Genomic DNA, 12,418 nt, shown 5'->3' with positions numbered 1-12,418 from the left:
CCCTTTCCCCGCATTCTCAAAACCAGCTTGAATGATAGTACCACATCTCAACCGAACTGGTCAGTGCCCCGAGTGATAATTAATAAGAACTGCTAAAATAAACTGGCTAACTTGCACACGGCCAATACTATGGCCTCCTACAGGGCCCCTAAAGGCCATTTGACAGGGCCTTTCCTCCCATCTCTGTGAGGAGAAGAAAGGAATAGACCTAGAATGCCGCAATCCACGTGAACAACGGATGTCTTAAGACGTGCCGAAATATGCCCGAATATTGACGGCGGCACGATATGCAAAAGCAAAGCACTCCCGGAAACCTGTGTCGTGAATTTAAGTTCTCGCGAATCAATCCTCAAAGCAGCTCTGCTCGAAAACGCGAAAATATTTTCCACGCGGAAAAAACCACTTCTACAGTATACTGCTCTATTTAACCCATGACATATATGTTGTCAAACATTAACTTCTTGCATTCAACATCAAGATGCTGTACCTATTCCATCTAAGCGACTCGTCTTTACACGGACACGTGGCACACCATTTTGGCACAAAGATTTGATATCTCTGCTTGTTGGACATATCAAGCAAATACTGTGCCAAAATTGTGTTACCTACATGACATAATGCTTTGCTGAGATATGTTACGGAAGAAATACTCCTGAAGCGATTAAAGAAAGTGCATACGAGTACATATGCTTTGCAAAGTTGTTCCAAAGTTCCAAGTGTTGAATTGGCAAAGCGTTAGTCATCTCATAACAAAGTGATGAAAGAAACTAGTGAGAAATGCGAAGCCGCAAGCACTGTTGCATGGCCATGTTCACAATGGACAATGACGCTTTTCACTTTGTGCACCGCGGACTGACTATGCTCAATAAGTGGTTTGCAGTATCTATGATTGATGTAGGCCATGGCAACTACCGATGCACTTTGCAGAGTGTGCAATGATGTCTTTTGTGAACGAGACAAACCTCAATATATTCCCACGTAATTTTGATCCTACAATTAATTCAGTTGAGGGTTCCAGGTATTTAAGTGTGCACCTCTCTTCTGATATTTAGTGGGAATCACACATTAGTTACGCATCCTCTAAGCCTCTTAAAAAAATTTTCTTCTTGAAGTGGACACGGAAACTACCTTTCGCAGACAGTACACTGCTGGCATACAAAACCCTTGTACAAAGTGCCTTAGAAACGGTACAAATGACATCACACTGTCCATCATAAAAACAAATGACATCATACTGTTCAACACTGCCACCAATTTGGTACAGTTGAGCTATGCTCAAAGCTAGGGGGGACGAGTTCGCATCAAAAAGGCACGGTCTTGAGGGAATTATGGTGGTCTTTGACAGAGCACGCGACTTTCGGTCCTACTTTTCTTTCAAGAGGAGGCAGTGAACAAGTGCCCATTCGTGGAACCCAGCCCTCCCCTTCCGATTTGTTTCGGCATCAGTCTGTCTACCAATGTCATGATGACATTTATATTCTGTTGAATTTCTTACATGCTGTCCAGGACATATATGTAGGTAGGTAGGTATGCCAAGAATTTTTTTTTTATTACTACCCTTTTTTTGTAGTTTGAATCCCTCGAAAAACCATTGCACAGCACCAGAACACAAATGCTACATAATGACCCAGTTTCACCAACCTTTTCAGCATCTGAACTAAGATGAACGGTCATTAAACTATCTGCTTCACCACATCACCGATGAAAAAAAAGAAGTGTCTGTTAAGTGTCTGTTCGAGGATTGGCAACCCTTGATATTGGTTCAGTTAACCAGAGTTGGTGAAACCGGGCCTATGGAAGTCACCGAAACATTCATCACATCACAAACCAAAGTTTGAAAAAAGAATTGAGTGCTAGCATGAAGTTTTGGCAATTCTGAGTAGCATTTTAACTGCTGCCTATGTAGCTGCTGCATAATTACAAGTAATTCAGAAAAAGTAGTACAAAATTTGAGGGTACTCTACTCTGTCTTCCTCTGCATGGTATTGAAAACTGTGATGATTCCAAGTGCTCATCGTCTTGGCCCAGATTCTGTAGCAGATTTATCAGCCATTTGTGTTCCTATTTACGGTACTGTGGCAAACTAGTCACTCCACCCACATACCAGCATTCCTAGGTTACACATACCATGTGGTTGATATACGAAGAGGGGAGTCAAGTCCTGTAGATCGCATAAACAAAATACAGAAACCGACACTGAAGATTTTTGTTTAAGTTTAATTTGTACAAGGTTTCGCATGGAGGTCCATGCTTCCTTAGGTCCTACCTGAGGAAGTGTCGGTTTCTGTATTTTGTCTGTATAATGTAGTTATAAGAGTGGTTTAAACCACCTCACAGAAGTTGCAGATGCTGTTCATCAACTTTATTTTGAGATGGACAGAGAGTTTCATTGCCTGGGGTGGTACTCTACCCCATAGCTGCTTGTGGTGTGAGGAAGGAAATAATGTCCCATGGAGTCCAAAATTGCCAAAAGAGCTTCGAGAGCAGGCATTCGTGGGCTCGATTTAGCTATAGGCCAAGAAATTTTAGAGAGAGGGGCAGGAGTTCAGATTATTGAGATTTCAAAATGGCAGTTTGGAAAGCTCAGTAGTGTGGGCAATGACAAAGAATATACTCTGGATCTTCTACAGCACTGCAGTGACAGCACCTGAGAGAGCCAACTTGCCTCATGTGGTAATGACACTGAGCTGTAAATGCCCCATTGAGTCACAGTGCACCACATTGGCGAGAAGTGTTTTGTGGCATCCAGAAACCAAGCTCTGGGCCAACATTTCTCAGTATAGACGGGATGAAAACGTCAGTTGTCCATTGACAGGAACACTATTTAAACAATCCATTGATATGTTGGTGAACGAGATCTGCTTTCGATATGACCAGTAACATTCCTTTGCTATCTCTCACTGTGATTTAATTAAACACATCCCTTAAGTGACGGCGTTCCCGGCACAGTTTTACCTTGCTAAACCACTTTTCGCGGAGCTTATCAAACATAACATTAGCGGTTCTTCGTAGGCCGAGGCCGAGGAAAGCAAGAGACGTTTCCATGATGTTTACCGTGATGTACGTGATTACCGTCGTGACAAATGGTCGACACAGCAGTTTTGCGGTACGTTTTATATGTTGCCTATCGTGGGCATTTTTCGCTACCAGATTGCCTGTCCAAAACAGCTACGACTGCATCAATGTCACTTCACCAATGAATTCCTTCATAAGTTACACGCGCGTGTTAGCACACCAAGTCGTTACACGTCTGAAAAATACCTGACGAAATCGGCAGAAGAAACATATGCTTTATTAGAGCTTGCAGTGATTATCCTTTTCATGCAGCACATCACGCAACACCATACAGCTCCGTCGTTACTCCATTTTCTCTAATAGCCTCGTCCCCAATAGTAGCCGAACGGCCGAACCTCTGAAGCGTTGTTTTCCTAGTATTCATACGCGTAGTTATTTACGCCTCTAACTTAATTAAATTGATGAATAATTGAGAGATACATGCTGAATACCACACAGAATTGCATAAAGACTCGTTATTCTGGAGTGTGACCTTCTTAAATACTGATTTTCTCACGTAAAACCATGCTTAACACTGGACTGCATAGACCCATTGTGATTTATTTTGACAGTTTGAATTTGAAAGGATTGGAATTTGAAGGGTGGATTTCTTAGCGTGGATTTCAAAAGTTTTATTATTAAGAGTGGGTAACAGGGTACACCCGCGACCGCTGGTGTCGAAGATCGTAAGAGTGTGCAGCTGTCTTGCAAACCTGCAGCGACCTATAAATGACTTATAATTTAAGATGCTGTCCACCTGCTTTTACCTTCTTTGTACTTGTGACTACAGTGTACATTTGCATTTGTGTATATCTATGTAGATATCATCAATTTACTTCAAGCCATGTGTTCTGTACATTGGTTTTCTCATTTTGTTGGAGCAGTGGAATTGTAATTAAATGTTCAGCTTTTGTTTCACCAATGGCATCATTCTGTTTTTGTAGAAGTCCAACAGTTCCGGGATTTTCAGGTCTTGCCATTCTTGTTCTGGGTACACCCGTGTGCAGTAAAAGTCCACTGAGGTCCACACACAGAAGTCGCAGTACTGGCGTCCCGAAAAAGCAAGGCAGCCCTGAACTTGGTGATAGTAGACGTGGTCCTGGTTTAAAAGCCCCTGTTCTGTTAAGCAACCCTGTTTCACACCAAATATGGTTTCCACCTTCTGAAACCGGATGGACCATGGGCATGTTACTTCAAGCAGCCCATCATTGTTCACGAGGCCATCAGGGCTACCACCGAGCAATCCACTTTGATGTAGCCACAGTTCAGATGGTATTACACTATTGCCACTTTTTTTCTTGTATTCTTCTATGGCGATAGCCTCATTGCTTTGTCCCCATATAATGGCGGATTGAGTGGTGAGGTTATATTCTCCTAGGAAATAAAGCATACAACTCAAACATAACAGCACAAGTCTGAGCATGAAATTACAGCACTTCTGATGCAATGACGTTGAGCGTGGTTTATTAAAAGCTATGGTACAACACCAGGCATAAAACTAGGGAGCACAGAGAAATTAACCTTTTGGGCAATCGAACTACCCTTGAACAAACTTTGAGGTAGAAACGACGATGCTTACGTCAAAATGTTGGACGTTCGTTTATGTTATTAGAGACCACCAGTTCATTCTTACTCCTTTTCAGCGTTACAATGAATTTTTCTTACATGCTAATAACTTCCTTTTTTTCGTTTGTGCAGCAGACGTCACAAAGAGAATATGTACAGATACGATTGAAATTATGTAACAACCCTAAAATGAAAGAAGGAAGTCGCTGAAAAGGTTAGCCAGCTGGCTAACCTTTTCAGTGACTTCCTTCTTTCATTCTTCTTAGGCACATGAGACTTGTGTTGTTCTTTCTCTGTGTTCCAGCTTCAGGACATAAATTTCCATAATTAACTACCCTAAATTCGGAAACTTGCTTTACAATATATCTCATTCACCTTCAACTAAGAACACAAGACGAACTTTGCATTACCCAGCAATTGCTTGGAAAGTGAAGGAGGAAAGGACCCTCTCCTGCAGCATTTGAGCACTAAACCAAAGTTGCTTGCTGTCAGCCTGTAGGACCTCAGCAAACCCCAGTTTGGGTTCTCCCGTTGACCAACTGTTGCGGCATGGATTAAATCTTTTGTGTCATGGCTGATATCAATGGTATCTCGCCCTGAAGACGACAAACGAATAGTGAAAATGTTTTGTAAACAATAGCATAACCGATAATTTACCATCAAGCAGCATGTTGCGGATCGCAAATTTCTCGATCCCGTCGTCAGAGACTGGCCTGGATAGTATCCATTTCGTCGCGCATTCCACCAAACCGTGATTGAAATCGTCCAAGTCTGCTTGCGTGACTTCGCCGGCCGTCGCTCTGTAGTCGCCGTGTGTCTCGGGGTATGCATCACCTAGAGTAATGAATTTATGATAACCGCGTTGCGCAACACCAGCTTAAGAATACTATTGTAACTATGTCATAGGACATGCGACAAGCTTACTTGAGGTTGACATCCCATGTGGCATGCTTTTAGGATGCCGTAGCCATTGCTGAGGCACGTCTGTTTTCGAGACGCCGCTGATTGCGGCGTACAACATTGTAGCTCCCATGTGGCTGCATTTGCCGTTGCCTTTGGGACATTCGCACGTCGCATTGAGTACCTCTCCACTTGGTGAAACCGTAACTTTTACTTCGTACGAACAGTTCTTAAATGATGCGCGCACAGAGGAAGTCATGCAGAAGTCGAGGAGCTCAAATTTGAGTACCCCGCGGGACCATTATTCCGCCCACGCAACCAGAAACAACTTTTTCCGGAACCCTTTTCCGAAATGGAGGAGAACTTTTTCCGAAATGGAGGAGAGGTCTCAATAACGGATCCAGAACATTTGCTCACCGCCCGGAAGCTCAAGGGGGACAAATGCTCACCAAGTTTTTTACGTGCCTATTGTTTTCGCAAGTTATGTGTCGTTTTGGGTGGCACAGTATAAAATGTTTGTTACAGGAGAACATGCTCTTGTGGCTCTTGTGGCTGGGGGGAGATGACTGGCTGTGATAATGCTGGATTAGCCCTGTGGTCGTTTCCTGAAAACCTTATGCCCCGAGTTTCGTTCTTTTTCTTTTCCTTTACTTGTCTTCCCCATTTCTCCTTTTTTTTTTTTTTGGAATAGCAAGCGGGCCTCCGTCTGATTGACCTTTCCTCTCTTTTTCGTAATAAACGTATCCCCCCCCCCTCACAAAGGGAAGACTGAGGCTGGCTTTTTAGCAGCTGTCGAACGACGCATTCGCTTCTCAAAAGTTCAAAAATTTAAAAAAAATATTGAGCAAATGTCCGGTGAGCAATTGTCCGCTCCCCTCAATAACATAACCCAGAGGTGACGAGAGTGATAGATGATAATTAATTCTGACCAAACTATCTATCGACAACCATGGGTGATAAATGGATAGAGAGCCTTCACTTGAAGAGATTAAGCCATTAATTTTTATTAGCTTCTCAGTTATGAGCTTTATGCAACTGACTCACCGGTAGCTTTTCGCTGCCTTATTTGCCGAAACCAAGCTGTCCGACTTTTTTTCGTCGCTCTGTCTACTCTTTTCACTATAACATATGAATCTGATCTATCACACCCCCAGTGATAGCATTGAAAATGGTATTTGCTTTATAAATACCTGGTGAACTTTCACCTGCATATTATGGGAAAGAGAATGGATTGGGTTTCAGATAACCATTTAACTGACTTTAATAAATAGGGCTATAACGATACTGTACACGGAGCACATTATAACAAAATTACACTAAGAACATAGAGCTTCGCTTATCAATTGAAGACGCAGAACACAGAATACGCAACCAGCGCAACTGGAACGGCTCATAAAACAGCATAAATAAATAAATAAATAAATAAAGAATTATGACTAGACCGTTATGACTAGACCGTTATGACTAGACGCCGTTTGTTCTATTTGGGAGGCCGCAAGACAATGGGGATGTTGTGCTTATCTCATTAGTATTTATTATCAACATTATTTTGGCGGGTGCCGAATTTTCAGTTGCTCAGCTCATCATCGCCGCTTATCCCTGCGCCGAACGTATCTTTCGACGCTTCCAGATGTTCGGAAGAAACACGCACACAGGAACCAAGCGAATCGACGGGACTGTCCGAACTGCAAGGACGAGCCCAATACCGAGAATAGCATGCAGAGTCATTACATGCCCACTTGTGCCCGCTTCTCAGAGGCCGGCACGGTAAGCCACACAGCAGGAAAAATAATAGCCCCGCTGTAGTGGAGCTTAGCGTCCTTCCCCTTTTTTTCCTGGGAAAGGGAAACTCGGATGGTATGCTGAAATAAGGGTCACACTTGGCGGATAAATACCTTCTGGACGTAAAGCCCGCGTCGTGGCAGCACCGGGCGGCAGAAAAAGTTGTCCCGAGGAAGCGCTGTACATACCCTCAGGTATTTTCATTTATCTCTTGAACGGCTGACTTTACACGCGAGATAGTGGTACCAAAACGTTCAGGACACATTTTAGAAGAAAATGGATTGAGCAAATGTCGCCTAGGATTATTTCTTTTTCTGCTATTCGCTTCAGAAGTCCAAGGTCAATTTTTGGTTATTTTCCACACGTTCTACAACGTCTCAACAAAAAATCCAAGCGAAAATTGAAAATTTGAAAACTCCATTTTCTCATAATTGTTAAAAGCTGTCAAATGAGACCGATATTGTGAAGATCGGACAAGTATTTATCGAGAAAAATGGAAAAGTTTGTCCCATAGAAAATACATACGGCCGCGACGGGTGATATCCCCTCTTAACGTGCGCCTCTTCTTCTTCGCACAGGTTGGTTACAGTTACTCTGTACGTAGCGATGATAGGTTCATAGTTGTGTTGCCGTGCCCAAGTACGTGCTTCAGAATTGCCTATGACTGTTTTTGTTCATGTCAGTTGCTTCTGTATGGCGATATTGAATCAAACCCTGGTCCAACGGTGGAGGAGATGTTTCAGATCATTTTGTCTGGCCAGCAGGATATTAGGGCTGATATTGCTAGCTTGAAATGTCGATTGGAAAATACTGAGGCTGTAATGGCTGGCATTGATACTCGCTTAAATGTCCTTGAAACCAACTTACGGGAAATCAAAGTGAGGACCAGTGGAGTAGACTCTTTAAGTTCAACCAGAGGAACTGAAAAAACAGCATGACAAGCTTGTTGACTTAGAGAATCGCAGTCGAGGGTTAAACTTGATTGTATACGGTATTTTAGACAATGATAAGGAAACGGGACAGGTCTTACGCGACAGGGTTATCGGTGATGTATTTCGAGATAAATTGGGTCTACGTTGTTCATCTGTTGCGAGGATACATAGACTAGAGAGACCTGCTACAAATAGGCCTGTTATAGTTTACTTTCAAGACTACAGAGAAAAGGAGGAAGTTTTACAGAATGCAAAGAAGTTGAAGGGAACTAGAATATATATTCAGAATGATTACTGTGCAGATACCCTGCGTAAGCGTAAGTTACTTTGGGAAAGTGCGAAGTGGGATAGAGAGCATGGAAAAAAGTTTACACTGGTGCACGGCAAACTTCGCATAGATGATAAGCTGTATGTATGGGACGATGTGTCAGATCAGCGGATAACAGGAAGAGGGATATTGGCAAATACTCAAAGCTAGCGGTCAAGATCGCACCAACTCCGGTTACTCTCGCTAAATGCGAGAAGCATTGTCAACAAATTAGATAAGCTTGAAGCACTTTTGTTGTTGCGCGACCCACATATTTGTGTTATCACAGAAACATGGTTGCATGTAAATATTAGCGTCGATGAGATTGTCCCGCCAGGTTATCCTTTGTACAGACGTGATAGGGGTTCACGTGGTGGTGGAGTAGCGGTTATTACAAAAAGTACAGTTGATGTTATTGTTATGGAACAGATCAGTGACCATGAAAGTTTGTTACTAAAAGTGTCTATATGGGGTAAGATATTTTTCGTTTGTGCGGTTTATTGACCACCAGATGCGGATGATATATTCCTCTGTAAACTTTATGATTACTTGCTAAAACTACGTGACAAAAATGTCATTGTAACAGGAGACTTTAATTTGCCCTCTGTTAACTGGAATAACTGCACTTACGGTAAAACATCAGCTATTGATATGATCTTGGATATAATGTTTTCGATGAATTTATCTCAGTTGGTAAGAGAACCCACACGGGGAAATTCAATTTTGGATCGTCTCTTTGTCAGTGAAGGATTTGTTCAGGGTACAGTTAAGGTGGAAGAGGATATTTCAGATCATGACTTAATAAATTATAACTATACATTTCGCGAAGAGCATTCCTTGAGTGCTTCTGATGTTCCCAAGACGAAGGATTTTAGTAAAGCAGATGATATTGGGATAATTAACTACCTTGAATTTAACCTTGACACTCTTTCAACTGACATTGAGACCCTGTGGAGACAGTTTCGTGTCACTGTCGGGTATTGTATTGACAATTTTGTTCCCATAAGAAGTGTCCTAAAGCGCAGTAAACCCTTGGATTAGCCGTGAAATTATTCACATGAAACGTAAAATTAAGCGTCTACGTAAAAAATTTAGAACTTACTTGCCAGAATACATATCCTTAAAACGTTCCTTGGTGACGAAAGTTAAACAAGCTAGAACAAACTCTTTTAAGCATAGGGTTGAAGGACTTATTAAGAACGACCCGCAGAGATTTTGGCGTTATCTGAAACAACCACAAAAAGAGGTAACAAAAATAAGTGTAGATGATGTACCTCTAACTGAAGCGGATTTAATTGCTGACGAATTTAACAACTATTTTCAAAGTGTCTACTTGGAACAGGATTACTACCAATTACGGAATCAAATTGCTAATTCTGGTTGTGACCTTTTTCTAAGTAGAGAGTTGTCCTTGAGAGGCTGCTCAATGCGAACCCCAAAAAATCAACAGGGCCTGATGGGGTCCGAAATGTATTCCTGAGGCGCTACGCAGAACAGATATCTGTTTTTTTAACACACATTTTTAACTTGTCGTTATATACAGGTGTTTTACCTGGTGATTGGCTTAAGGCACGTGCAGTCCCTATTCCCAAAAAAGGTGATCAGTTACTTGTCAGCAATTACCGGCCGGTGTCAATTACTAGTACTAGTTGCAAATTACTTGAACACGTTCTTGTTGTCTACATACAAAAGTTCTTAAGTGACCACAATGTTTTGTCCAAATATCAGCATGGCTTTAGAAAAAAATATGTCGACTGTCACTCAGCTTGTGGATGTTGTACATGAATTTTCCAGTGTATTAGACAAATGTGGTCAATTAGATGTGTTGTTCTTGGATTTTTGCAATGCCTTCGACAAAGTCCCACATGGAAAGTTGTTATATCGTTTGGAAAGCTTAGGGCTCCCTGCATTTGTTGTGAGATGGATCCAAACATACCTCAATGATAGGCAACAGTTTCTAGAAATTAGTAATTGTCCTTCAGGCATGTGTGCTGTTTGTTCCGGTGTTCCTCAGGGAAGCGTTGTTGTTCTTAATTTATATCAATGATATTGTTATTGTGATTCCAGAAGGTGTTTCAATAAGGCTATTTGCAGATGATTGTGTGATTTTTAAGGAGGTTACGAGCCATGCTGATAATTTATTATTACAGTATTCTATGGTAGCAGTTTTAGAATGGTGTAGCCAATGGGGAATGAAGATTAATTTGGATAAGACAGTACTGATGCGACTTACAAGAAAAAAGTTACCGAGTGTGTTCCCATATTTGCTCGGGAGTCAAGAAATATCCCAAATACAGAAGTATAAATACTTGGGGGTGACAATCAATAATAGACTAACGTGGTCTGATCACATTTCTGACATCTGTGCATTAGCCCTGAAGAAATTAGGATTTATACAAAGGAAACTTAAATATGCACCGGCACAAACAAAGCTACTCGCATATAACACATTTGTTAGATCAAAACTTGAATATGCAGCAGTAGTTTGGGACCCGTACCAGAAAAGGGATACTACACTGCTGGAGAGGGTACAGAGAAGAGCGATAAGATTCATTTTTGGGAAATACAGAAGAACTCACTCACCTAGTAAGCTGATGCAGCTAAACAACATTCAGACACTTGAACTGCGCCGAAAAATTAGTCGAATATTATTTCTTCGTAAGGGTCTGATGGGAAATGTCGCATTAAATTTACCAAATTCTGTGAAACCGTCCTTGTTGAGAAGAGCACGTCACAGTCAGCGGTAACAAATGCTAGCACCAATTTTTGCAAGAACTAATGCATTTAAATATAGTTTCTTTCCTCGAACGATAGAAGATTGGAATTCATTGCCCGGAAGTGTTTTCGAGTCAGGTAATTTTATAAGTAACGTGGAGCAATTCTATTTTTGTTCTTAATAGAATACCTTGCGGTGTTGATAAAAAGTTGATAGTGTATGATCGTGTTTTGATGGGTCAATTTACTGAGCTCTGTTTAGTTGTCCATTGTTGAGTATTGTGTCAAGCATGTATGCCACTCCTGTTCGGCCCACATATTGGGTTACAGCACGGTCCCTCAATACTCTTTCTGGTCTGGAAACTCCGCTCGAATACAATAGACAAGGTCACTTAGGGACAATTGCTCCCGCATGGGGCGATCGCGTCGTTTGGGAGGAGATACCCTCGTGGAGCAGACGACGTTTCCATAGCGCTGCGTGTTTTTAGGGAAGATTTGATCAGCTACTTTTTAAAGTTCATTTCGGGTTTAGAGCAGAAATAATTCTCGAATAGGTTCATGAGTTCAGCCCGCACATTTTAGTTCAGTTAGCGTAAATCTGCAGATTTTCCGCGTAGATTGCAACTTTCGTTGTTGTCTTTTTCTGGCACGGAAAATGTTGATTTTGCTCTCACTCATATCTCTCAATGAAGGTTGAGAAACATATTAATTCGTTCTGTTACACAATCACACACACTATAGTGGTGTGTTATAAAGTAATGCCGCTTTCGGTAGTTATTTCGTGAGGGCGAAACTTTCCAAACGCGTGGTTTCCTCGTAGCATGCAGTTTGTTGCAATCTGAGCAGAGATAAAATTACGAGGTGATTCTATTTCAGAGAAGGCATAAGACTTCAGAAGAAGTACTTATAGAAATCCTGCGTTGTAATCATGATGATCTGAAAGTCGTCTCTGGTGGTATGAGAGACGGGGGATACACATGCTATAAATCGCATGACTCGATCGTTTTCGGTGAAGAAATAAACTTATGTTGTTTTTCGATGTGGTTGACAATAACGTATTGTAGATATCTTTACACACTTTGGGAAGATGTATCGACTTAAGATAGCAATGGCTCTCATGCGTTCCCTTTAAACACAATGCACATGATCATCCCATGATAAT

Source organism: Ornithodoros turicata, unplaced genomic scaffold (assembly GCF_037126465.1).
Source record: "Ornithodoros turicata isolate Travis unplaced genomic scaffold, ASM3712646v1 Chromosome17, whole genome shotgun sequence".
NCBI lineage: Eukaryota > Metazoa > Arthropoda > Arachnida > Ixodida > Argasidae > Ornithodoros > Ornithodoros turicata.
This window is presented reverse-complemented; position numbering follows the sequence as displayed.